Below are 25,032 nucleotides of genomic sequence, written 5' to 3'. Positions count from 1 at the left end.
CTTCTGTCGCTGTAACAACAGACTGACAAGGGAATCGCTGTTCTGGATAGAGTGGTTGAATTTTATAACAGGGTAGGATTGAGGTTCATCTTACATGATGTGGGCAAAGAAGACCATGTTTGGAAGACGGAATTTTGTGGTAGCACCTTTTAGTACTTCCTTCGCAAACAACCCTAGTCTATGGAAAACTGTGGTAACTAAGGTTTAGATTCCACAGGATTGAAGGATTGGGTCACCACGCTATTAAAATATCACATCCAGCAAAGGTCCTGACATAGGGCAAGCAAAAAAGAATCAGAGAAGGATGAAGACAGCTTTAATGAGCACCTTAAGTGTCACACACGCTCAGCTACAGAAGCAGGGATGGCAACAATCTCTTTTCTACCAGATTTGAAGTCTACATCATAAGACGCCCTGCTTGGATCTTTAAGTTCAGAAGTGAAGTTTGGTTGGACCCCTTTGACTATCTGCATACCCTTTCCAGCACCATTTCGTCCTCCGCTCAGTCCTGAATTTAAAACTGGGTACTGATAACTGTGTTACGGCAGCTTTCCAACTGTTTCTGGATGGGGATGCTAACCAGGGTTATGAGTGACTATGGTCTATGGATCCAATGTCCACTTTGCCAGCACGTGACCCTTATAATCTCATTTCTTTCTCTTACTTTGTAATCCCTGAGGAAGTTACCTTGGTTGAGGTATTTGTCAAGTCATGAATATTATCCCCCTATTCAGGAGATTTACTTCAATTGGCTTCTGACAAAGAGAATGGACTCAGTTCTTTGTAATGTTGCCTAACTACCCTCTTCCTAGAAATCAAACTCATTTCACATGAGCTAGGAGAAGGGAGAAATGGGTGAATGCTTTTATGAAATAGGAGTGTTTTACTTGGCTGTGTTCTTGGACAGATTAGCAGTCCAATTTGCATGAGGGGGTTCTCTCAGTGGGATTCATGTTCATTTTTCCTTGCTTTCATTTTTGCAGTGCTGGGGATTGAACCCAAGGCCTCATACATGTTAAGCACATGTGCTACCACTGAGCTGCATCTCCAATCCCCAGAGCTCACATTTCTTTTGTTTATCATACTTCTCATTTATAAATCTCTGCCCGTGACTTGTTCACATTGGATTTTTTGCTCTCTTGGATCCTCAATACACATTATCCAACTAGGAAATAAAAAATAGAGTAAATTTACATTTATGAAATTGGAAAGTTAGATAAGTGGAATAAAAGTCATCGAAATTTGTCTTCCCTGAAAAGCCACATATCAGCTGACTCTATATTTCCTAAAATATAGGACATATTTCCAGGTGATTTCATCAAGATAGAGCAGTGAAATCATTGTTTACTGTGTAGTTTATCATTGGGCAGGATCTTCTTATTCAACTCCACTCTAAGTATGAAATAGTATTTTCAGCACATATTATACATGAAAAACAAAATGTCAAGAAGCTTTTAAGAAACAAAATGATGCACCTCATTTTGACAATGAGTTAAAATGCAGTCTGTAAAAAAAAATTTTAAAAATTGATATAGAATTGCTTAAAATTACCCTTCTAACATTGTTATCCTCAATCAACTATTTAATAAAGAGCACCTGTTTCCCCATAATTATTTTTAAACCAATTATTGCAGACAAAATTGGAGATCCAAATTATTTAGAATTTTTCTCACAATATTAGACAGTCTTGATTGACTTTTGACAACTATTTGTGGTTTAGAAATAAAAATCATTAATAATATATTAGAAACACCAATCATAACCTTAGTGCCTCTAAAATAGTAAATTTGGATATAGCTGGTAATATGATCTAGGGTTCTGATTTTTTAGGACCTACCTTATTTACTTAATAATGAGAAACGAATAAGGTTAGGAACATTGTTCAAAAGAACAAAAAATAATTTGTTAACCCATTTCTGTATTTAATTTAGTATGACTTAAGTATTACACTTTTTTAGAAATGAGGTTTACATGTGATACTTCAGCAAAAAAATCTTAGAAAATAAGTCATTGTGCATGCATTCTCTTTCAGTCACTCCTTGCAGTGCTATTCATATTTAAGGCAAGAAGCCCAGATATACAAAACTAGTTCCTAGGAGACTAAAGACTAAATGATGTGATATTCAAATAAAAGATCTAGTTCTCTTCTCAAAAAAAAAGAAGAAGAAGAAGAAGCTTTTAAGAGCGTAATTCAGTACATGAACTCAAAAATACTTGGTTTTAAAGACAGAATTCTTTCTCATTATCCAACAATGTATTTCCATTTAATCCAAGAGATCCTCCTTTATTCTTGAATTTTTCTTTTCCAGGTTTCTACACCACTAAACTACTGGATTTTTTTTTCCTTGTCTATTTTTATCCCCGTTACAGCATCCTCTTCCTTTTCGACTCCTTCAATGTTCAGGATTTTTTCATTAATATTTATTTGTTCTTATTTTGTAAGCCCTTTTGGATCCTCTCATCTTAATTTTTAAAGTTAAAACTGTATATTGATATTTAATTGACAAAGGTATGTATTTTTATTATGTATATGTTGTATAGAAATATCTGTTCATTTGTGGAAGAGAAAAGAGAGTTAATTGACATGTGCACTAGCTTTTATTCATAGTCTAAGGATAAAATTGTTAGATGTTAGCTGAGGGTAATTGCCTATATTTTTTATCATTCTTCTCTTTTGCCTGACCTAAATATCCTACCAAAAACATTTCATGGGATATTGGGCATCCACTAACTGATGATGCCCAGAAAGGAAAAAGAGAAATTCTTGCTTGGATTCCCCAAGCAATCTCCTAAAATTTACATCAGGAACAATAGTCTTTAAAACCTAGGCGTAGTGTCAGGACATTGGTGTAAGAGCCAGAGAGGAAGCAGAAACACAGGTGCTGCTTCTCCATCCTATGACATCTCCACATTTGCTAACATCCCTTTGGCCAAAATGTATTACCTAGCCAGATTCAAAATCAAGATATGAGAAAAACAGACCCCGCCTCTCCAAGAAGAACTACGAACTCAGATGACACACAGGCAGGTGGTAGGTGCTGGTGGAAATTCAAGACTCTCAAAGCATCTCATCTGCCAGGAGAGGGAAAGGAAAGGGTGGGGGTGGGAGAACCTGAAAGTCCTGACTTAGAAATTGTAGTGCATAGGGACTTAATTAAGGAATAAACAGTAATAAAGAGCAGTGAACATTCTCAGATGCAGAGATCAAAACATTTTTAATTTCCATCTTCTATTGGAAATCTAGATCTACACGGAAGTCCTCAAAACCATTTAGTTCACTCCTAATTAAATATCCATTAGGAGAAAATACATATCCTCTGCTTTCCTTAGATTCTAGGGTTTAAGAGTGTTCATTGTTAGTTTCTCCCTAACATTAAACTGTCTTTATTTGATTCCTTTAAGTACATTCTTTTCTTAGCTATTCTGGGGAAAAAAAAAAAAAAAAAAAAAAAGCAGGTCTATAATCCTTCATTGACTTCAACAACCATTTCCTTTCTTGACTAGCTATGCTATTTTTTAATCCAATCCATTTCCCAGACAAACCTGTCTGCAAAACCTTGATCATTTTTGTTGGCTTGCCTAATACACCAATTCCCTCCCCTGCAAATCCTTTTTAGATGTAAGAAGAAAAATGAATCTCAATATACTAATAAGAATGTAATCATTGTCACAAGAAGTTGAAAGATTACTTCCATGTTTACCTGACATAATCTTGTTTACATAACCCACAATAAAATGAATGATGAGTGGTCTCATTACCAGGCAGTTTATAAAAATTGGGGTCCACTCTGTTCCATGGCTGCTCTTTTGTTGTTTCTATGCCTGGGCTGGCACTCCTGATATTAACTGACATAATGTTCTCTGTAACTAGGAATTATCTTTTGCTAATTAAGAGTGGAACATTGACTTGACCTTCTGTTTTCAGATTGCAAGTCACTTAAACATGACTGTGAACTTCATGCTGACTTCTATAATTCTAATTATAAAGAAAAATAGAGGTTGATGTTAATATTTCTGGGGATACCTCTTTCTTTGGAATATTGCTTCTAGTTCATTTTACCACCATGCCTTTCCTCATTTCCCAGTGGTGAGTACCTTTGCTCTACTTCCTTCTTTCTTCAGTCTCTCAGCTACAATTGGGAAACACAAAAGGGCAGATACAACTCAATTGGCAATATGCTGTACTAGAGGTTTATCTAGGATTTTTGAAGAACCTAGCTGCATAGTGTTGGGGAGGAAGCAACAATAATGCAATGGAAATGATTTATTTTTGAATTGCATTTTTAAAGATAATCCAAATAAACATAGTTTGAATCAATAAACTGATTCAAACAGAAATCATCTATGCAAAGCTATAAAGGTCAGAGATATCTTCCTTTTGACTAAAAGTATGGTGGACTACAGTGATAAAAATTAGAATGTTGAAGCACATTGCATTTCTAGAATAAATACCCCTTGGGTCTGTGTCGTGATGCATTATTTCTTTTTGAGTCATTATTCTCTCATACAGTATATGCTATAGTTTGAATTTTTTGAATGTTCCCCCACAGGCCACTGTGTGAAGGCTCTTGCTGGTCAGCCTGTGGTGGTACTTGGAGGTGGTGGGACATTTAAGGAGTGGGACTTAGTGGAAGGAAGTTAGGTCACTGGGAATGTGCCCTTGAAATGCATAGTGGGACCATAGCTCCTTCCCATTTCTCTCTTTGCATCCTGTATGCCATGATACAGATTTTTCTCTGCCACTTGCTCCCAACCATGACATACTGCCTCAGCAAAGACGCAAAGGTAATGGGAATAAGTGACAAGGGACTTAAACCTCTGAAACATTGAGCCAAAGTAAACCTTTCTCCTTATAAATTGACAACATCAGGTAATTTGTTGTAGTGATGGAAAGCTAGCTAACATTTTATGGATTTAATCTGCAAATATTTCGTTGAATGTTTTCATGTCTATCTTTATGAGGGACATTGATGTGTAATTTTCTTGGAATTTTGGTGTTAGAACAAAGCTGGCTAATGTTGGGAATTGTTTCTTCTTCTGTTTCTAGAAGAAATTCAGTAGAATTAGTGTTATTGCTTCTAAATGTTTTGTAGAATTCACTAGTAATAGCACTTAAACCTGGGAACTTCCTTACTGGAGTTTTAAACTATGGGTTAAATTCCTTTAATAATTGTAAGACTATTTCTATAGTTGCTGTTACTTTGAATGAGTTTTAAACATTTGTAGCTTTTGAAAAATATCAGTCTAGTTCATGTAAATTTTCTAATTTATGTGTACAGAGTTGCTTAGTTTATTCCTTTATCATTTTAAAGTTTGTGGGGATGTATACTGATATTTTTTATTTCATTCCCTATAGTGGTAATTTATTTCTCCTCATTCTCTCTTACATTCTTTTTTTAAAAAAAATTTTATTTGATCTAATTAGTTATACATGATAGTAGAATGTATTTTGACACATCATATTTAAACGGAGTATGACTAACTTCTCATTCTTCTGTTTGTACGTGATGTAGAGTTATTCAGGTCATGTAATTATATATGCACATAGGGTAATAAAGTCCAAAGCATTCTACTATTGTTCTACCCCCATGCCCCCTCCCCTCCCTCCACTTCCCTCTGTCTAATACAAAGCACCTCTATTCTTCCCCTGACTCTTGTTGTGAATTAGCATCTGCATATAAGAGAAATATTCCTCCTTTGGTTCTTTGGGATTGGCTTATTTCACTTAACATAATATTCTCCAATTCCATCCATTTGCTGACAAATGCCACAATTTCATTTGTCTCTAAGGATGATTAATATTCTATTATGTATATATACCACATTTCTTTATCCATTCATCTGTTGAAGGGTACCGAGGTTGGTTCCAAAGTTTAGCTATTGTGAAGTGAGCTGCTATAAACATTGATGTGACAGATTCAGTGTAGTGCCCTGATTTTAAGTCTTTTGCATATAAACTGAGGAGTGGGATAACTGGGTCAAATTTTGGTTCCATTCTAAGCTTTCTGAGGAATCTCCATACCACTTTCCAGAGTGCAGTCCTACTAGCAAAGTACAAGTGTACCTCTTTCCCCACATCCTCCCCAACATTCATTGTTGCTTGTATTCTTAATAATTGCCATTCTGACTAGAGTGAGATGGAGTCTCAGTATAGTTTTGATTTGCATTTCTCTAATTGATAGACATATTGAACTTTTTTATATATTTGTTGATCAATTGTATTTCTTCTTCTATAAGTGTCTGTTCAGTTCCTCGCAATAGAAGCTTATGCATTTTATTTTTCTGTTTTTTTATTATTTTATTTCAAATTAGATTTGTCTTTTTTAATGGTTTTTCCTGTTTTCTTTGTTTGAATTTGTTTTCCTTTTATGTGACTTAAGCAGTAGGAAGATTGAAAGGGGAAAAATCACAAATTTATTTGCAATTTGATGACACATTGAATATTGGTTTTCTTTTCAAATCCACCTCTTACTTCAAAGTTCTCAAATATCAGGTTCATGTATTCTTCACAGGGTTTTTGGTGTACTCAATGAGATATCTAGAATGAACTTTTATTTACTAGTCAGAAACCAAGTGCCTGAATTCACATGACAAGAGCATTTCATGGATGAGTTCATATTAATAAATAATTGTGTTCTATGTTTAATAGAATTTAGCTCTAGACTTAGATAACTACAAATATGAGTAATTTGGGCTGTTTAAGTAATATACAGAAAAATAAAAAATTAAGAGACAGTAGAACATTTCTCTATTGTGTAAGATTCTCTCCTGAAATCATTGAGAAAACTAAAACTGCCCTAACAGACTTCAAAAATGACTGCTTTAAAGTATTCCTGGTCCCACTGAGAAGTGGTGCTATAGGTCAGTGATGTTTGATCTAACAGTCTGCAATGATGAAGGTGTTCTATATTGATGTATCCAAGGCACTAAAGTTGTAGTCATTTGGATTTGTTTTAATACACACATGTTAGTAACTTCTATAATTGATAGCATAAACCTGGAGATGGGATGACATTAGCAAAACCAATTTTGAGCTAATAGATTAGCATTACATAGTGGTATTTTAATCATTTTTGCATCACTGTGACCAGAAGACCTGACAAGAACAGCTTAGAGAAAGAGAAGTTTATTTTGGCTCATCATTTCAGAGTTCAGTCCAAGGTTAGCCGACTCCACAGCTCTGGGCCTGAGGTGAGGCAGAACATCTTGATGGAAGGATGTGGCAGAGGGAAGGAGTTCAGGACATGGCAACCAAGAAGCACAAAGAGATCTCTCCAGGGGGCAAATATATACCCCAAACGCAGGACCACAGTGGCTTACTTCATCCAACCACGCCGTACCTGCCTACAGTTAAATCCTGCTACTTCATTCATATCAGTGGTATAATCAACTGATTAAGTTGCACCTCTCAGACTCTAATAATTTCACCTCTGAATATTTTTGCATTGTCTCACACATGAGCTACTGGGGGACACCTTATGCCTTTGTCATAACAAGTGGGAATCCCAAACCAACTTGCAAGATGAGCCATGACAGAGTGCTTCTCCATTCTGTATTTCTTTAAAGTCTTTTCCAATCTTAAATCAAGGAAGTTAACTTTGTCTTAATTAGGCATCTAGTTTAGTTGAGCACATCACTCATATGTTATTATAATTTTGAATGCTGATTATATCACCTAAATGGTTAGCTATTTTTCTAGTTTCACATCATGCAAAATTTAATAATCTCATCACTTCATGCCATTATTGAAAAAGTTCACATATTTGTTGGACTTGAAGAGATGGAAATAAATCCTTTTGTTATAGGATTTAAAACATTTCTTTGGTTGACCCGATTCTCTTGGACCTTCCCAAGAGAAATTTTCATCTTGTCTTCAAGACTATCAAGGAATTCATGGTCAAATATCCTGTTCAAGTAAAAACACACTAGGTCTAGACATAGGTTATTACTTATGCTCTGAAAAAGAAGTGAGATTACTTTGGTATGATTTGTTCCAAAGAGGTAATTATTATCTCAATTACACAATTGAAGAAGGTGAGACACAATGAGATTATTTGTTTAAAGTCAAATAAGTAAGAAATAGTGGACTCAAAAGTAAAATAGCAGAAATATTTGACTTTAAAACCTGTGACATTTATACTAGATCATTGTGATAGGCAGCTTTTCAGATGGCCTTCTGATATTCACAACTTTGTGGAATCCCTCTCCCTTGAATAACATGCTTTTAAATAGTAGAATATCATGACACAATAACCCTAGAAGCAGGAATGTGAAGATGTTCAGTACGATTCGATGCACGAAGAAACTGAGGCTTAGGGGAATTAGATTATTTCTGAAATTGAGTCTTGCAATTGGTTCAGATCAGTAGCTGAATTGGAAATGGAATCTCAATTGTTCTTTGTATTTTCAGAATTTGTGTTCCCCACGTGTACCAACTGTATTATAATATCAATTTTACCTTTGCATGTTAAAATTTTACACTTACTCATTCATGGTGCATGTCCTAGTCTTTGGTGCCTATGTAACATGTCTGTCTGTCCCATCTAGGTTTCTTCTGCAGTGCTTCTCAGTACGGATGACTGATCACTCTCATTCTTTGTTGTGCCTGACTTTTTTTATCTGTGCATTTGTAATTGTAATTGTGCCTACGTTTCTGTCACCAACTGTGATTGGGTTAGAGAAACAATGTCCAGGTTTGACTGTGCTTCTCTGGTGGAGGTTCTAATATACTCAGTATTCGTGAAGTCTCATAATTTTTAAGGCCTGTGAAGGGAAATTGGTAGTAGGGGAATGGACACATTTCCCTTTCAGAGTGTTTTGATTTTTATCCTGAATAACTCTAAGTAATTTATTATGACAATAGACTGGGCCCATGACCTATTTGTAAAGCTTGGTGGAGGCAATATTTGGTGGTCAATATTTCCCTTTTTAACAGGGATTCTCATTTTCATTGTTTTTCCCAAACCCTTGGTTATTGCTCGCTCGTGTATTCTCAGGTGGAGTGAATGTTGATCTTGGGGAAAAAAAAAAAAAAAAATGATCCGTGTATTTTTTCTCAGTCACGGATGAAAAATCTAAGTATTGATTTATTCTCAAATGGAATAATGGACTGTAGGTTACATTCGAATTCTTCATTCTTAATACTAATTATGAACCTAGTTTAAAACATCAAGTGTTTTGTATGCTAAATAGTTTTGAGCTGCTAAACTCTGTTATTCCCTTTGAGCTCACATTTAAACATCACTTCTAATAAACTTTCTTCCCTCAACATCACAACAACAGAATTCTTGTGGGGCACTTGTTACTTATCTTCTCCAACCCTGTCATCATAAGGTGATGCTTCAAATCACCGCTCATCTTTTTATGAGTTAAACATGTGATTTAAGTCCATAAGGGGCAATGAGTATGTCTTTTCCTCCTTTGACTTCCAACTGTAGAGAGCACCATTCATGTAAATAATAGGTTTGTATGAGTACATTGGTGCCATTGTACCTTAAGTGGTCGGCAGATAGAAGTGATAAGTGCAGTCAGCATTGGAGTGGCAGGCACTGTCCAGGCTACCTGAACATGACTATGTGGAAATAAGCAGCAAACCAAACTTGCCTTAAGGGGCTTTGAATCTGGAAAAAGAAACAGACACATAAACTAATTACAGGTTGAGAATTCTTTATCTGCAATAAATGCTTGGGACCAGAAGTGTTTCAGATTTTGGATTTTTTTTTTTAAACTGGGATATTTACATGTGTATAATGAAATATCTTAGAGATGAGATCCAAATCTAAACGTGGAATTCATTTATGTTCCACATACACTTTTTACACATAATCTGAAGGGAATTTTCTATGATATTTTGAGTACATCTGCAATTTGATTATCACCTGATGTCATGTGTGGAATTTTCAACCTGTGATGTCATGTCAGTGCTTGACGTTTTGAAACATTTTGAATTTTGAAACATTTTGGATTTTAGCTTTTTAGATTAGGGATTCTCAGCCTGTATTTTTTTTTAAAGTGTAATGAGTATAATAATATCATTCAGTGGAATTATGAAGGAAGGAATAATTATTTCAGCCAACCACTTAATATATGACCTAGAACTTTTCAAACGATTGGGGAAGATACGGATATAGGCATAGATATAGATATAAAAATATTCAGATATGTTGCCTGGGGTTTATTTTCAATGACTGGGAAATACTATTTCTTAAAGATAGGATTCCTGGAGTCTTGGAATGTATTAATATTTTAGAATTTTCGTTTTTGAGTAAAACACAGAAAAATCACCAAAACAAATAAATTAATAAAAAGAGGTAAGCATCCTTTCTATCTTCACTTAGGTGAAAAACAATAGACTTTTCCCATTCACCTCTGAAGCCATGTCTGTGACTGTCAATCACAGTCCGTTCTTTCCCCCTAATTGTCCCTGCTCTTCTGACTTTTATATTAATCACTTCCTTGCATTTTTTGGTTGTTTCAGCACTCAAAGTGCATCCCTTAATATTATACTGTAATGTTGCTCTTGAAAAACAAAATACGTTTTTTAAGTTTATGGTACTTCCTCGATAATATAATCTATTAGAAATTTGACCAACTTTGGCTAATGGACATCAAAAGCTTTAAAAGTGTCATAAAGTTAAAATCAAAATTTGAAATGCTAGTACTTCATCTCAAGGAAAGAATCATGTATATTTTTAAAGCACTTGATCTGAAGCTGTATGTTTTATGTTTAATAGTAAAAAATTTGAAAATGTTCTAAAGTTGAAATCAGAAAAATTGTGAAATTATCCACAATAAATGCGTACAGTAGACTGCTGGGTAGCTACAACAAATGGTGTACTTAAAAAAATTTATATATAGCACAGTTGTTCTGATAGATAAATTGTACATAATATGATGAATTTACTTGTATATGATACATTTTATCTTATTAATACAACTTTTTCACTTAGGTATTTTATTTATCTATATACTTAATTTATTTAATTATTTATTTTTAAGTTTAACGGATGTCAAAAATAGTTTATACAGTGTGATGCTATTTGTACTAAGAATTCTATACGTACATAAAAACATGAGACTATGAGATGTTCATACTCATTTATCTGAATGGAAGCATTATAGCATCTTTAACATTTCCTATTCTGTGCTCATCCATTATTATTTTTTTTAATTTGTAAAGGACTATATGACATTTGTAGTTGACAAAATAAATTTATGAAAGAAGTAATCTATATGAAAAAAGGGGAAATTAATCTTGGTTTGTTCTTGATGTTCCTTTGCCTTCTCATAATTTTTTCTGGCTTGAACTTGTCTTACCCTTTTAAGAGAACACAGTAAATACTTGATTACAACTAAAAATAAAACTATTATCTGAATAAATAAAATGTAACATTAGCTGAAACTGGGTACCCTGTGAGGGGAAAGACCCACTGTAAACGCATGCCTCAAACTGCTTCCAGCTCTTTCCCCAATCTGCTCACAGCAGGGGTGGGCGGGGGGCCCTCTGACAACTTCAAGCAAGCATTTTACTTGAGGGCTTTCTAGACCATCCAAGAAATCTGATGGGGGATGGAGTGGAACCTAGAGGAAAATTTCTTTCCAACAGACACGGTGGGTAGAGAAGTTCACAGGGGAGGATTCCAAAGGTCAGTATTAATCAGAAGTGGCAATGTCCGAAGAGCAGTATGCCAAGAAATTGGAGCTTAAGCATTGGTGAAGTAGGTCACCATCAGGAGAAACCCATGCGATAGGAGAGGCTGGAGTTGCTTCTGTTTCAATTGGGGGTCAACCATGGGGAGAACACAGCAAAGGCAATGAGTGAGTGCAGAGGGTGCTTGCTTCAGGGCTGGAGTTTAGCGACTCTCATGTTTGAGACAGTGTGTTCCTGAAAACTAGAACCAGACGCTGGACTTCTCTGAACCAGGACAGATACAATCAATTCCGCATGTGTTTAAAGACTATACTAGGTGCACATTTGCGAATATCTACTTATGTTTTTCAGTCTCCACCGCCCTTTAACTTATGACTCCTCAAGGCTATAGAACATTGAAATTGGGCTTTCAATTGATGTGGTTAAAGAGAAAGAAAAAAAAATAGCTTTAATTATATTAGAAATCTAGGCAGAATTTTGTTTTAACTGGTCCCTTCTTCAACTTTTGCAGGCCAGATGTCTCTCTATTAACCCTCATGAAACTGCATCATACACAGTTCTTATACTCTATGACAAAATTTCTTTTTCTTTTTTCTTTTTTCTTTTTTTTTTTGTTGGCTGGAGATAGCAACCTACAAGCAACCTCAGCACATAAGAATGAAAAGCTACTTCTGTTTTGATGCTTTTTTTCCTAAATGATCTAAGCAAACAGGGATATGGCAAAGACCACAACTCACCAAGGCCAACTTGGTAGCAGGCCACCTCGATACTATCAATTTTGCATTCCCAGCTGGTGTCCCTCTATAATTTTAATAGAAGGTCCCGGGTATGGCCCTTACAGATTCCCCACTGCTTGGTTAGGTGGATTAAAAGATGCAAACTCACTGAACTACGCCAAAGAATATAATGGTCTCTACAGAAGATCTGGCTGTGTCAGCCAACAAAAGGTTCCAGCTGTGGCAGCCCTGTGGAACAAAGGGAACTCTTGGCTTAATGTGGAGTGCATGCTTCTGACGTTCCAGTTCAGGCAAGAAATAAATAAAGCTATTACAAAGCCCTTGACCAGATGTGTCTGACATAGTCTAAAACGTGTTTGCACAGAAACTTTGCTATCAACATGGTTCATTCTTATAGCAATGGACATCTGTTCTTAAGGCTAACAGGGGGTGCTTCCATACTCACAGTAAAGACCTGGTCTCCTTGGCTTCTTTGAACTGTCTTTTCCCTGGCTGCTGTTGTTCACATTAATCTGCATAGTTTCAGTCATATGGGTCAATGATTTATTTAACACAGAATCTAAGTGCTTCTGTGTCATGGAATCAAACTCCATCCAATGGTCAAACACTTGAAAATTTCCATTTGTTTTCCAAAAACAATTGTGCCCATTCCCCATAGATAACTTGACACTGTTAAGCCCGGTCACATTTTACATCTGTCTTTGACTTATATTGTTCCTAAGGTTGGCTATTGATCATTGTTCTCACATGAATCCTTCATTACTCTAATTGGAACCATTTATAAACACATTCCTTGGACAGATGACAAAAGGATACATGATAGACAACTTCTTATTCAAAACAGCTGTCCAATATGTAAATCGAAAGCTGTTAAGGATTGTATTGAGCTGAGAACAATTATATAAGGTTCTAGTCTGTTGTGAATTAAAATGACTGCATTAGAGCTTAAGGGATTTGTAAGGGAGTCTTTCTTTTCAAAAATGACAGTTCAAATACAGATCAGGTCATTGACAAGTAATATCATGAGAAAATAATGTACAACAAAGCTATGTTCTTAGCTTTATTAATAGACAGGTAATGCCTTCAAAAAGCACCATCTTTTATGGTCAATACTTTGGTTACCTTACGTGACTACTCAAGGACTGAAAGGACTCAACTAAATTAAGAACCAGGCAGAATCCGTTTTAAACTTCAGGCTAGAATAGAAACTGTGCATGGCTTAGGCACCTTATAAGATATTTCTTTTTAATTTCTGTTCACACATACACAAGGAGTTTCTTTTTTCCTTTTTTGTTTAAAAATGAGATGAAATGAAACTCAGAACTGAGTTTTTCTAGAACTGTGGAAATAAGTATAATAATGTATAATAATATACATTGACTCTTCTACGTGACAGCTATTGCTTTCATTCCTGCAATGGGTATAAGAACATTTAAATTTTGATAATTTCATCAGGTAATAGCTATTATACCCTTATCTCAGAGGAAAGTAAGGCCAGTGAGGTTAAATACATTTTTCTGAACATCACACAACCCATATCCAAACCCAGAATATCCCAAATCAAATGACTGTCATTTCTCCATGGCAAGCATTGAATGCGAAAGCTTAGTCAAGTGAATAAATGTTGGTTATCGATATCCAACCTCGGGTAGGTAAGGTGCATGGATGATTGATGTTCAGAAGATAGAGAGATGACATAATAATTCCTTTAATCCTTGAAAGCCTCCATTATTTGTAATCCATTTATTTTCTCATTTAATATCCAATTTAAAAAAATTCAGTAACACCGTGTAAGATGGACTATATTAGCTCTATTTGTTTTAACATGAAGTTACTGGTACACAGCTCCAAAGAGAAGGAACTGTATTTCCAGCTCACTCCATTGCAACCTGGACTGTAGGACTGCAGCAAATTAACTAAGCCTTTGGGGGCAAATGATGTCTTTGTGGGACTCTCCTTTCAAATGTAAGCTGTGCATATGGAATCAGTCTCTTGTGTAATATAAAAAGTCAATGACTATGAGACTCAAAAAATTACTTTGGTCTTCATGTATCTGGTGTATGAAGAGGGCATGTGTATGAAACTCCACAGAAAAGGTGAACTTGCTGTTAATATTTGACCTGGGAGAGTCCTGGCTTGTGGTAATGCTATCTGCAGACTCTCTCTCCTAGTAGGTAGGCCATGGGCAATGGGGAAGAAAACCAGCTTTGAAGTGGATGGAATGGGGAAAACATTCTGAATTGATTTTTTTAAGTGAATGCATTTGATTTCATTAACCTGATACTGTGACACTACCATTTCATAGTCAGATGAATGAGAAAATATCTTACAATTAAACAAAAGGAGATATTGTATCTCTATTCTTTCTTGTCTTTTCCATGGAATTTCTCTTTTTCTTGTTTTCCGTTTGCTTGCCCTAACTCATATATAACCAAGACATGCTCTCTTGGCACTAGGAATTAGTTCTTTCAACCCTCTTTGTAAATGATTACATTTCTGTTCCTCCCTCTTCCTAAAAGCCAAGCTCTCAAGATTTAACTGTGCATACTCATTCAATCCACATTTTGGCAATGCCGACTGTGTACCAAGCACTTTACTTTCTAAGAAAGGGGGACAAAGCACCTGTTCTCAAAGAGCTACAGGCTGTGTACAGGTCTTTTGAAGCTCTTTCTCATCCACCTGTCTCAGGCAGTGGCAACTAACACATTCATCTAATGGCAAGAAACAGTATATTTGGAGAGAAAGCCTGAAGTCTCTGCTGAAGTCATGCAGCCCATTGACCAAAGGTCAGGTCAAAAGTCAAGGCATGGTTATGGGAAAAAGTGCAAATATTTCTCCAAATTGATTCAGTCTACCACAGTGGTTATTTTGTCTTATTATTTTAACCTGTTTTCAAAAAGTGAACAAATAATCTGTTGTCTTTAGTTATCTTCAACATGAATAATTTTACAAAAAGTTATGCAATTGACTTATTTGACTGTTACCTATGGGGAAATGAAAAAAGGGAAAGCTCAAAAAATCTTATCAGTGACTATTTGGGAAGTCACTCAAAGATGAGTGATATTGTGAAAAGATAGATAAATCATGGTTGTGAATAATATGTTCAATCAACAAATCACCATTCTGAACCTTTATTTTCCATGCTAAAAGAAATGGAAGAAATGGACCTAGACTTCTATGTAGTTATGACAATTTGAGGGCAACTGTTTTTTCCATATTTTAGTTTAATAGTTATATATTTGATTGAGTTCTTGCACAGCACAGCAATTGGCTCATTCTCTCAAAAAATTATCAGTAACTACTGTATGCCAGGCTTCTTGCTGGTTATTGAAGCATATGGCAATAAGACAGCTATCCAAATTGGAAACTTCCACTATTTGAACATATAAAATTATTGATCTCAAGTTCTTCAAAGTCATGAAAGACAAAAAAAAATCAGGAAAACGTTATGTACAACCCTGAGCAGATTACATGAAGACATCAGGAAATTCCCAGGAGAATACTGAATGAGATTAAAATGAGTGGTCCCAGGTAGACATCAATTGCTTCAATTGTATGGCTTAAAGAACAGGTATTTCTCACAGGGTGGGTACATGGTGAACTTTTCCTTGGGTTTTTAATGAGCTATTTCACTGATGTAGGATTCATTCCATTTCTTCCTTCTAATGAAGATAGTCAACAGGTATTTGTTGATGTTGAGGCCTTTGTCTGTGTTGGAAGCGGTGGTGGTACTAGGGATTGAACAGAGGGGTGCTCTACCATCAAGATATATCCTCAGTTATTCCTTTAATTTTACTTTTTATTTGGAGATATGGTCTTGCTCAGTGCTGAGGTCATGCTAAGTTTCTGAGGTTGGTCTCAAACTTGCAATCCTCCTGCCTCAGCCTCCCAACTAGTTGGGATTATAAAGTGTACCACCACCAAGCCTGGCAAGGCCTTGCACTCTTTTGAGATGTTTCCATCAGCTTCAATTTCAGTATAGACTCAACTACACTTAGAAAGTCTGCTAACTGAAGTTGTTCAGAATGGACTTTTGCTACTGCTTTCCAAGTCCATGGCTGTGTGTAAAGACAGTAAGTGTGATTACTCTTGAAACTAAAGTACGTTCTAAAGATGTGTGAGAGATTTGCCTTACCTGGGCAAAGACATACAAAATTCAAGAATTGCACTGAGTTAGAATTTAATGATCTCAGTAACCATAGTGAGATGCTGGGCGTGATTTCTACTAACTCCTTTATTTCTTTCAAATAGTTTCAATTGTGAACTGTGTAATATTAGTGACAGCATAAGTTTGCACCTTGCCTTCAAGTCCTCTGTGGTTTCTGTCTTACCATAAACTGAGAGCTGCCTTTAAGCAAGAAGAGGATTGGTAAAGAAGATCTTGTACTGTGATTAATGGTGTACCTTCATCATCTATCATTTTACCACCTTGAATCCACAACCTGACTTTAAGTGCACCCTATAAGCACACACCCTATGTTACATTTCTGCAAGTTTCACCAAAAAAGACTACATTTCTCCTCTAATTACTATCACAACAGCCCCCATTATGGTTTGACCCTAGTAATTTAGTTATATTTATGCTGCTACAATGTACCAAATAGATAATAATGAAGACTGATGCAGTCTTAAGTTGAAGCAAACTATAATTAGGCAGACTTAATGCAGTTACCAGAAAAGGCAGCATGTACAAAACATGCTCAGATTGAGGAAGCACACACACAAGAGTGTGCATACACACACACTGAGCATTTGCTGGTATCCCCAAAGCTCTGCATTACACTCAGAATTTCCTAGAGCCCTGGACATTTGGTGCTGATGATTCCTCCTTGTTTTCTGTGATTCCTGGACCTGATACTGTCATGTCCAAAGCTTGCACTGTTTTTCCCCCAGTGTCAAAATGTGTTTTTCAAATGATGATAGTCAGCAATTTATAAAGTGAATCAAAGAGAATATTGTTTGGCTAGCTGTTTTATTTTTTGCATGGTGCTGGGGATTTAACCTGGGGAACTTTGCACTGAGCTACTCCCCCAGAACTTTTTATTTTTTGTTTTGAGACAGGGTCTCACTAAGTCACCAAGGCTGCCTTTAAACTTGTAATCCTCCTGTGTCAGTTTCCCCAAGCCCTGGGATTACAGGCATGTACAACTGCCCCTGGCAATGGTTCAATTTCAGATTAAACATGGAAGTTTATAATTTAAAATTGAGAAATCTGATCAAGATGTTATTAATCTCAGATTCATAAAGTGAGGTAGAGCCCGTGGCCATAGCTCCTTAAAATAGTGGCTAACAAAGTTATTGCACCTACTAATTAAAGTTATAGACAGTGAGTTGCACAGTACATGTGAAGTTGATCCAGAAATTGCTTTTGTGCAAGTTGATGCTTAACAAACAGCATGTGGTAGGAAAAAGCAAAGGGGGAGGGAATTATTGATACTCATGTGTTAACACAGAGTTGCTCCTCTGGAAAAATTGAGAAGAACTTTGGAAATCAGTGAGAAAGGACTAAAAGGCTAAGTTGGACAACATTTTTAGCCCTTCGAATAACAGGGATAAGAAAAATTTTTAAAAATACATACAACTGCCTCAGTGTTTCATATAATGTTCTACAAGTCTAGTGGCACTTTGATTGATTTCCATTTATTCCCTAGTTACCACCTGAGAAATATGGGGAAGCAAACGATATGTGGCTTCCATGCAGAGCCTGAATCTGAGAAGAGGAAGGTGGAAATACTTTGGGCTTTCTATTCCTCACCTGGTTCTGATCCACCCTAATTTCTTCTAAACATGAACAACAGTTGTTCTTATGCCACATGGTATAACCTTTATAGTTGTCAGTTTCTAAGAAGGATGATGTCATTAATGTAGAGCTATGTGCTTGTAATAAAAATTCCCCTAATGGTTTTAGGGGTCATGTTCAATTATCTCTGGAGATTCAGGTTCAACTGACTTACATTCCAAAAAGTCCTTCTAAAGAGATTTCTCTCATTCTCCTCATTGTTGAATAGATCTCAAATATTTCATGCCCCAATAGGCCCGCATTCCTATTTTAAGTACATATCTGGGTAGCAGATTAGAAGAAAAAGGACAGAAGCGAAGGTTAAACTTGCCAAAAGGAGTTTTGTTTTTCTTTTGATAATTTTTTTCCCTATGCCCGTTCATCAATTCATAAGCTAGAAATAAATCCTGACCCAACTTTAGTTTTATGCTTCTTAATGTATTTCATACCCACATCACAAATCCTGTTACCTCTACTACTTCTTTGATCCATCAAATGCCCCTTTCTCCACAGCACCAGGTGAGCTAGTTTTCAGCCACAGGGAGATCCAGCTGTTCATCTGGGAGTCATTTGAGGATCCAGTGTTAAGAGGTGGAGCTGCTGGGTCTTGCTTCACCTGCTATACTCTTCTCTATCTTTGTAATTGGATTTCCTGATGAGAGAGATGCAGCCTTAGGGACAGATGTTCTTAAAATTAAAAAGGAAAAAAAAAAAAATGATGAAGGACCAAAGAAAACATATAAACAGAGGAGGGGTGATTTGTGTTTACGAAAATAAAGTGTGTTTCAGATTTCATACACTTATATTTCATTAAAATAAACCAATTTGAACCTTTGACTTGAACAAAAGTTCACTTTCTTTCAGAAATCAGAGGAACGGCAGGGGTTTAGGAGCGATGTGGCCCATAATGCTTAGAGTGCCTCCTCTTCAACTGGTTCCAGGAATATCAGGGCCTCTCCAGAAAGTGTTGCTGCTAAACTCTCTTAAGCAGCGATAGTAAAGAGAAATCTCCAACAGAAGAGACTTGAGAAATGTCAGTTTTGCTTCATTTCAAAGCCCACACCCTGGTCCACATAGGATATTTACCCTCAATCAGATTCTGGTTGTTACTGCAATAAGTAAAGTAAAATATAGCAAAATGAAATGAAGTACAAAATGAAACAGAATAAAAGTTCCCTTGTGATCTTCCAATTGCAAAGTACAACTCTCAAATATCTTCTTATCCCATACATATTGGTCCTCTCCATCAGTTTTATCATGAAGTTGGCTTACAACGGAGGACACGTCTTGTCTTTCACTTCATGTGATAGGTTCCAGATGTTCAGATTAAATAATGGTGCTCCCCTGTAGACATAATGGACCATAGCAGCAATGTAACTAGGCAAAATGAGCAAACCAGGCCCTGCAAATGATCTTAATTATTTCAACTATGAGGGAACAGAAAAGCAATGGGTAATGCAACAAACAGCCCTTTGAAAGAGCAAACAAAAAGCCCTGGTAATTTATATTTAAGTCAAACCTGCTCCCTGCAAAGTATAATGTGTGTGGAATAATTCAGGAAGAAATTTAGCACTATGCCATTTTCATAATTGGTATTCTATGTCAAGTCTCCAGGAGCAAGTAGCACATAAAACAAAATGCTAATAGTCATCTGCTCTTTGATTTTTTAAAAATGATGTTCTACAGTTAAAGAGTTGTTCCTGAAGATGTGACTGTGCTTTTACATCATTCAAGATGTCTTGTGTTTCTAGTCTTTGAAAAGGTAGTTACAAATGTCATAACTTAGGTGAGTCAGATTTATATAGCACATACACACACAGATGGAAACACACATCTATATCTTTATTTGTACTTTCCATGATTAAGAGAAAGTACAGCTTATATTCTACTTGGCATAACATTGCCTACATACCGTCATCCAGGCCTTGGAAAATGGGGTAAAATTAAAGTTCATGTCAATGCTGGCCAAGAGGTGAGTTCTACCACAGCAATCTTTAGTGGTTCTCTACGAAGTCATAAATTAATCTGTCCGAATCGTTGACACTCATCCACAAAGCACAGGTGGCAGTCTCTTTTCATATACACCAAAGAGAACAAGATAAAAATAAACTGTACTTCCATTAAAAACATGCCAAAATAATATTTTCCCCATCTGCTAAGTCCAGCCCTGGTGGTAAGTGAACTAACAGGTTTCTACACTTACACTTGATGAACAGACACCACAAGCAATTAATTAACATTAACATGACAGAAGTCAATTGAATTTCTCTCTTCTATGGATTTATCAAAGCCAAAAACAGAATATGCACCCTGTGTAACACGCAAGCTTGTGGGTGTTCAAATGTGGCTTCTCTTAAGCACTTTTCTACCTAAATATTTTCAACAACATTGGTCTCCCCAACAGTCCTATCAAGGGGAACTCTGTGCCCTGGGTTCCATGCTACCAGGGCCATGATCAGCAGCCTCAACCCAGCTTGGCCTGCCTTATTTCCCTGATACCCAGATGACAAATAGGGACAATTCAAGGGCAAAGTCTATTTTTACACTGAACCAACTAGTTAAAAATAAACTTTACAATTTCCTTCCCACTTAAAAAAAAAAAAATCACACCAGACAAATATGTATATTTTAAAATGCTTCTGCGAAGAGCATTAGAAATTCAAAAGGAGATGAATTTGGCATTAAACAGTCACTAATTATCCCTAATCATCATAAGTACTTAGCAGAATGTTAAACTTTTAAAGAAATAGTTGGCTATTTTTTTCTTGAATAAATGGGTAATTTAGAAAATAGGAAATGTAGCAAAAATATCCTCCGAAAATGTCCAAGCCAGGAGAATGTTACTAATCAGTTATACTTTCAAACTTCCAATGGAGAAATAACTCTGTTATTCAATTCATTCAAAACTTAGAGAAATAAGTTATCTTCTAAATTGTTTTTAAAAGACAACCAGAATAACACTTTTTAGTCAAGTTCTTCACTTCTGTGACCTAAATACCTGATACAAACAACTTAGAGGAGGAAAAGTTGTTTGGAGGGCTTATGGTTTCAGAGGTTTAGTCAGTGGTCACCCGACTCCATCACTTTAGGCCCAAGATGAGGTGACACATCATGGCGGAAAGTCATGGCAGAAGATTGTTGCTCAGCTCTTGACAGCCAGGAAGCAGAGAGAGAGAGAGAGAGAGCACAGATAAGGCACCAGAGGCAAAATAGACATAATCCCTAAAACAATCCCCCTTTGACCCATTTCCTCTAGACACACCCCACCCGCCTACTGGTTATCACCCTGTAACCCATTCAAATTATTAATCTATCAAATGATTAATTCACCAATTAGGTGCAGCTCTCATAATCTAATCATTTTATCTACAAATATTCCTGCATTGTCTGTCACATGAGCTCATATCCAACTTATAAAAAACAGTGAGGTATCTTAACTTTTAAAGTTGAAAAAGATCAAAATCAGGGCATTGGAGATAGTGGATGGAAATTAAAATGTTGATTTCTCTTTGTAATTGTAGTTCTTCATTTGAAGTTGCGTTTTGGGAGGTAAACCTGGGTGAAGAGGGAAAAGAGAAGAAACTCAATTGAAAAAAAGAACAAATAGCAGAGATACATCCATGTATATTCAAATAGCATGTTATGGGTCATATAAAAAGAGATATGACAATGCTGATTTTAACTCCTTTGGATATATAATGAGAAGTGATATAACTGGGTCAGTATATATCCAAAGAAGTTAAAATCAACATACTACAGTGACGCAGCCACATCAATGTTTACTGCAGCTCAATTTATAAGAGCTAAGCTATGGACCCAATCTAGATGCCCTTCAAGAGGTGAATGGATAAAGAAAATGTGGTATATATACACAATGGAATATTACTCAGCCATAAAGAAAAATGATTTTTTGACATTTCCTGGTATATGAATGGATCTGGAGACTATCATGCCAAGTGAAATAAGCTAATCCCCCAAAACCAATGGTCAAATGTCCTCTCTGATATGTAAATATTAACACACAACAAAAGTGGGGAGGAAGAATAGACATTCAGTGGATTAGACAAAGGGGAATGGAGGGGAAGGGAGGGGCAATGTTAATGCGAAAGACAGTAGAATGAATCTGACATAACTTTCATACGTACATATATGGATATACCACAGTGAATCTCCATATCATGTACATTTACAAGGCTGGGATTCTAATTAGAGTAAGATACACTTCATGTTTGCAAAAATATGTCAAAATTGACTCTACTGTTGTGTATAACAAATAAAAAATATTACAAACTGATGAGAGAGAGAAAGAGAGAGAGAGAGAGAGAGAGAGAGAGAGAGAGAGAGAGAGAGAGAGACAGAGAGAGACAGAGAGAGACAGAGAGAGATATGAGTTTCTTCTTAATTAAGTAGCTGTGACCTGAAGCTGCTCTGGTAATACACATAGGGTTGCAGGACACCTTGAGGGAAAGGCACTGGCAGAAAGAGAAGGTCTAGGTTTTATCTCTTCCTTCACTCCCTCTTTCTTTACACCTCTTCCTTCCTTCACTCCCTAAACTTTTCCTGGCCTACCAATAAATATGATGGGCTTTGTGACTAAATTAATCTCCATCTACTCCCTTATGTCAATTCTTCCTGTCGAACAGAGGACAGGAGGGGTATCCACTCTAGTGCAGGCTTAATACAAAGGAATATCTTCAGAAGATCTTCAATTGCTGTCATGTAAGTATTTTAACTGAATTCTCTATCTATCTATCTATCTATCTATCTATCTATCTAATACAATTTAGTTAATTCCATGAGCACCTGTGGCAGATTTTCCAAAGAAGACCATAGTATCTCCTGTGCTACATATTCTTCCAGAGCCTTGCCTTTCCTGCATCAAGATGATGTCCGTTTCTCCTCCCATTGAACCTGTGATTTCCCGATCACTGATAGAATATTGAAGTGGTTACTTTTAATGCTAGGTCATAAACAGTGTTGCAGCTAAGAGGCTTGCTTTTGGAGACTACATAAGAACACTGCTGCAACTGGAAACTGCCATGCTGAAGAAGCCACTTGTAGTCAGCACTCCTATTAAGAGATCCAGTAATTTTAACAAACTGTCATGACCACCTGCCAGTCAGGTACGACCTTCTTCTTAAATATTCTATCTGATTCAAGTTCCAGATGATTACAGCCTCAGATAATATCTATAGCAACCCTATGTAAGACTTTGAGCTGTAATGCCTAGCCAAACCCTTCCCAAACTCATGATCCACTAAATCATGAGCATGTTTTATGTCCCTAGGTTTTGGGGTAATTTGTTACTCAGCAATGGTAACTAGAACAGTCCTCAGCATTTTAGGGGATGACTCTAACTACTGTTCATAGAGATAAAGCACACTGAACCTAAGACACAGAACTACAGGAAAGGCTAAACATAATGGTATTTTAATGGGAGAAATATTGGCATCCTTTTATATGTTTTTCAAAGTATTTTCTTCAACATCAAAGGTACACAGACATGATACCATATTTCCTATTTTCACTTAAGCATCTCTGGTTCTTTCATGGGGGAAACATCATATTTCTTATCTCCAAAATAATTCTTATCCTGGATGATCATTACCTTTGGACCTCCATTAAAGATATCCTTCTTTATGAAATGTTCATATTGATCCCTGGGGAAAAAAATAAGAGAAGGAAGGTACAGGAAGGTGAGATGAAAGTACAAGAAGCAAATGTGAATAATTTGAATGACAAAGTTTAAGTAACTACGAAAAAAAACTTTGTCCATTTTATATTATCTAGTACATTTTACAATAAATATCTTCATTTTAATAAGTATGTTAAAGATTTTCCAAAAGTACATTTTACTTCTTTGAAATATTTTTATTTAGAATATTATTCACGCATTAACCAAATTCATGGAAAATCACTGTGAGAATCTTCAATCTCTTTCTTCCTATAAATGTTTTTCTTGATTTACTTTTCAACCAATTGTCTCATTATATGGTCTTGAGCTTAGGAAAATAGTCGCATTAACCTTTGAGTTTGTTATTTTATTACCTATAAGCTGTGAAGTAAGCTATGATTCAGCTTGCTTGTACTGCTCTGCCCTTGTAGGGGGATGATCTTACTGATGACAATCTGGCAGATTTATGTCTAGGGAGACTCAGTCCCACCCTGTGTGGGTGTTGGCTTGAATGGCTCTAGTCCCCATGGGGCAAAGAGGTCCTGTCACCTCAGTGAGCCGGGAAGGCAAGTTGGAGCCAGTTGACATCCGTCAGGAATTCCATGGCCAAAGGCATGATCTGGAGGGAAGAGCTGAGTTCACCGTCAACTATACTAAATTGAAAGGGAAAAATAATGTAAGTTAGGTCATTGACTTGGTCCCAATCAAGAGGAGAAATTTCTAGCTGTGAAATAGCATTAGTAATTTTTCTTTTAATTGTGAAGCCAATTTAGCATATCTGTGCTAATGTTGGTTACTGTGGCAAGGTTGGTTTTGGAGATTGTTCTGCTTTAGAAAAATTAGTGGAATAACAGTTTCACTTTTAAAAATTTTATTGGTGCATTATAATTATCCATCATAGTGGGATTTGCCATGATGTATTTACACAGGCACACAATATAACAATATAATTTGGTCAATTTAAGAACTGCATTTTGCCACTGAATTATTTGATGGCAGTTTCTTAGGTTATCTTATCAGAATCAGAGAATCCAGAGTCCAACTCAGACCCTCAGTCATCTTACACTCTCATTATTTTTTTTCCCATCTGTAAAATGAAAGATCTTTAAGGACATTTCCAGATATAAGATTCTGAGAATTGAAGACCATCTTCATTTATTTGGAATGCTTTTGAACTTACAGTGTACTAACT

General features: G+C 36.1%; 1 long non-coding RNA gene across 1 annotated transcript in view; it reads left to right on the top strand.

The window, feature by feature from the left end:
- Positions 1 to 23,231, top strand: part of LOC306655588 — a 147,028-nt gene extending 123,797 nt beyond the window's left edge. Inside the window, exon 3 of the long non-coding RNA XR_013762299.1 lies at positions 23,131 to 23,231. This is a non-coding gene — a long non-coding RNA (uncharacterized lncRNA). The remainder of the gene's footprint in view (positions 1 to 23,130) is intronic.
- Positions 23,232 to 25,032: the final 1,801 nt, after the last annotated feature.

This window comes from Sciurus vulgaris (assembly GCF_902686455.1).
Source record: "Sciurus vulgaris genome assembly, chromosome: 2".
NCBI classification, from domain to species: Eukaryota; Metazoa; Chordata; class Mammalia; order Rodentia; family Sciuridae; genus Sciurus; species Sciurus vulgaris.
Note: the sequence above shows the minus strand (reverse complement) of the source record. Positions and strands in the feature narration are given on the sequence as shown.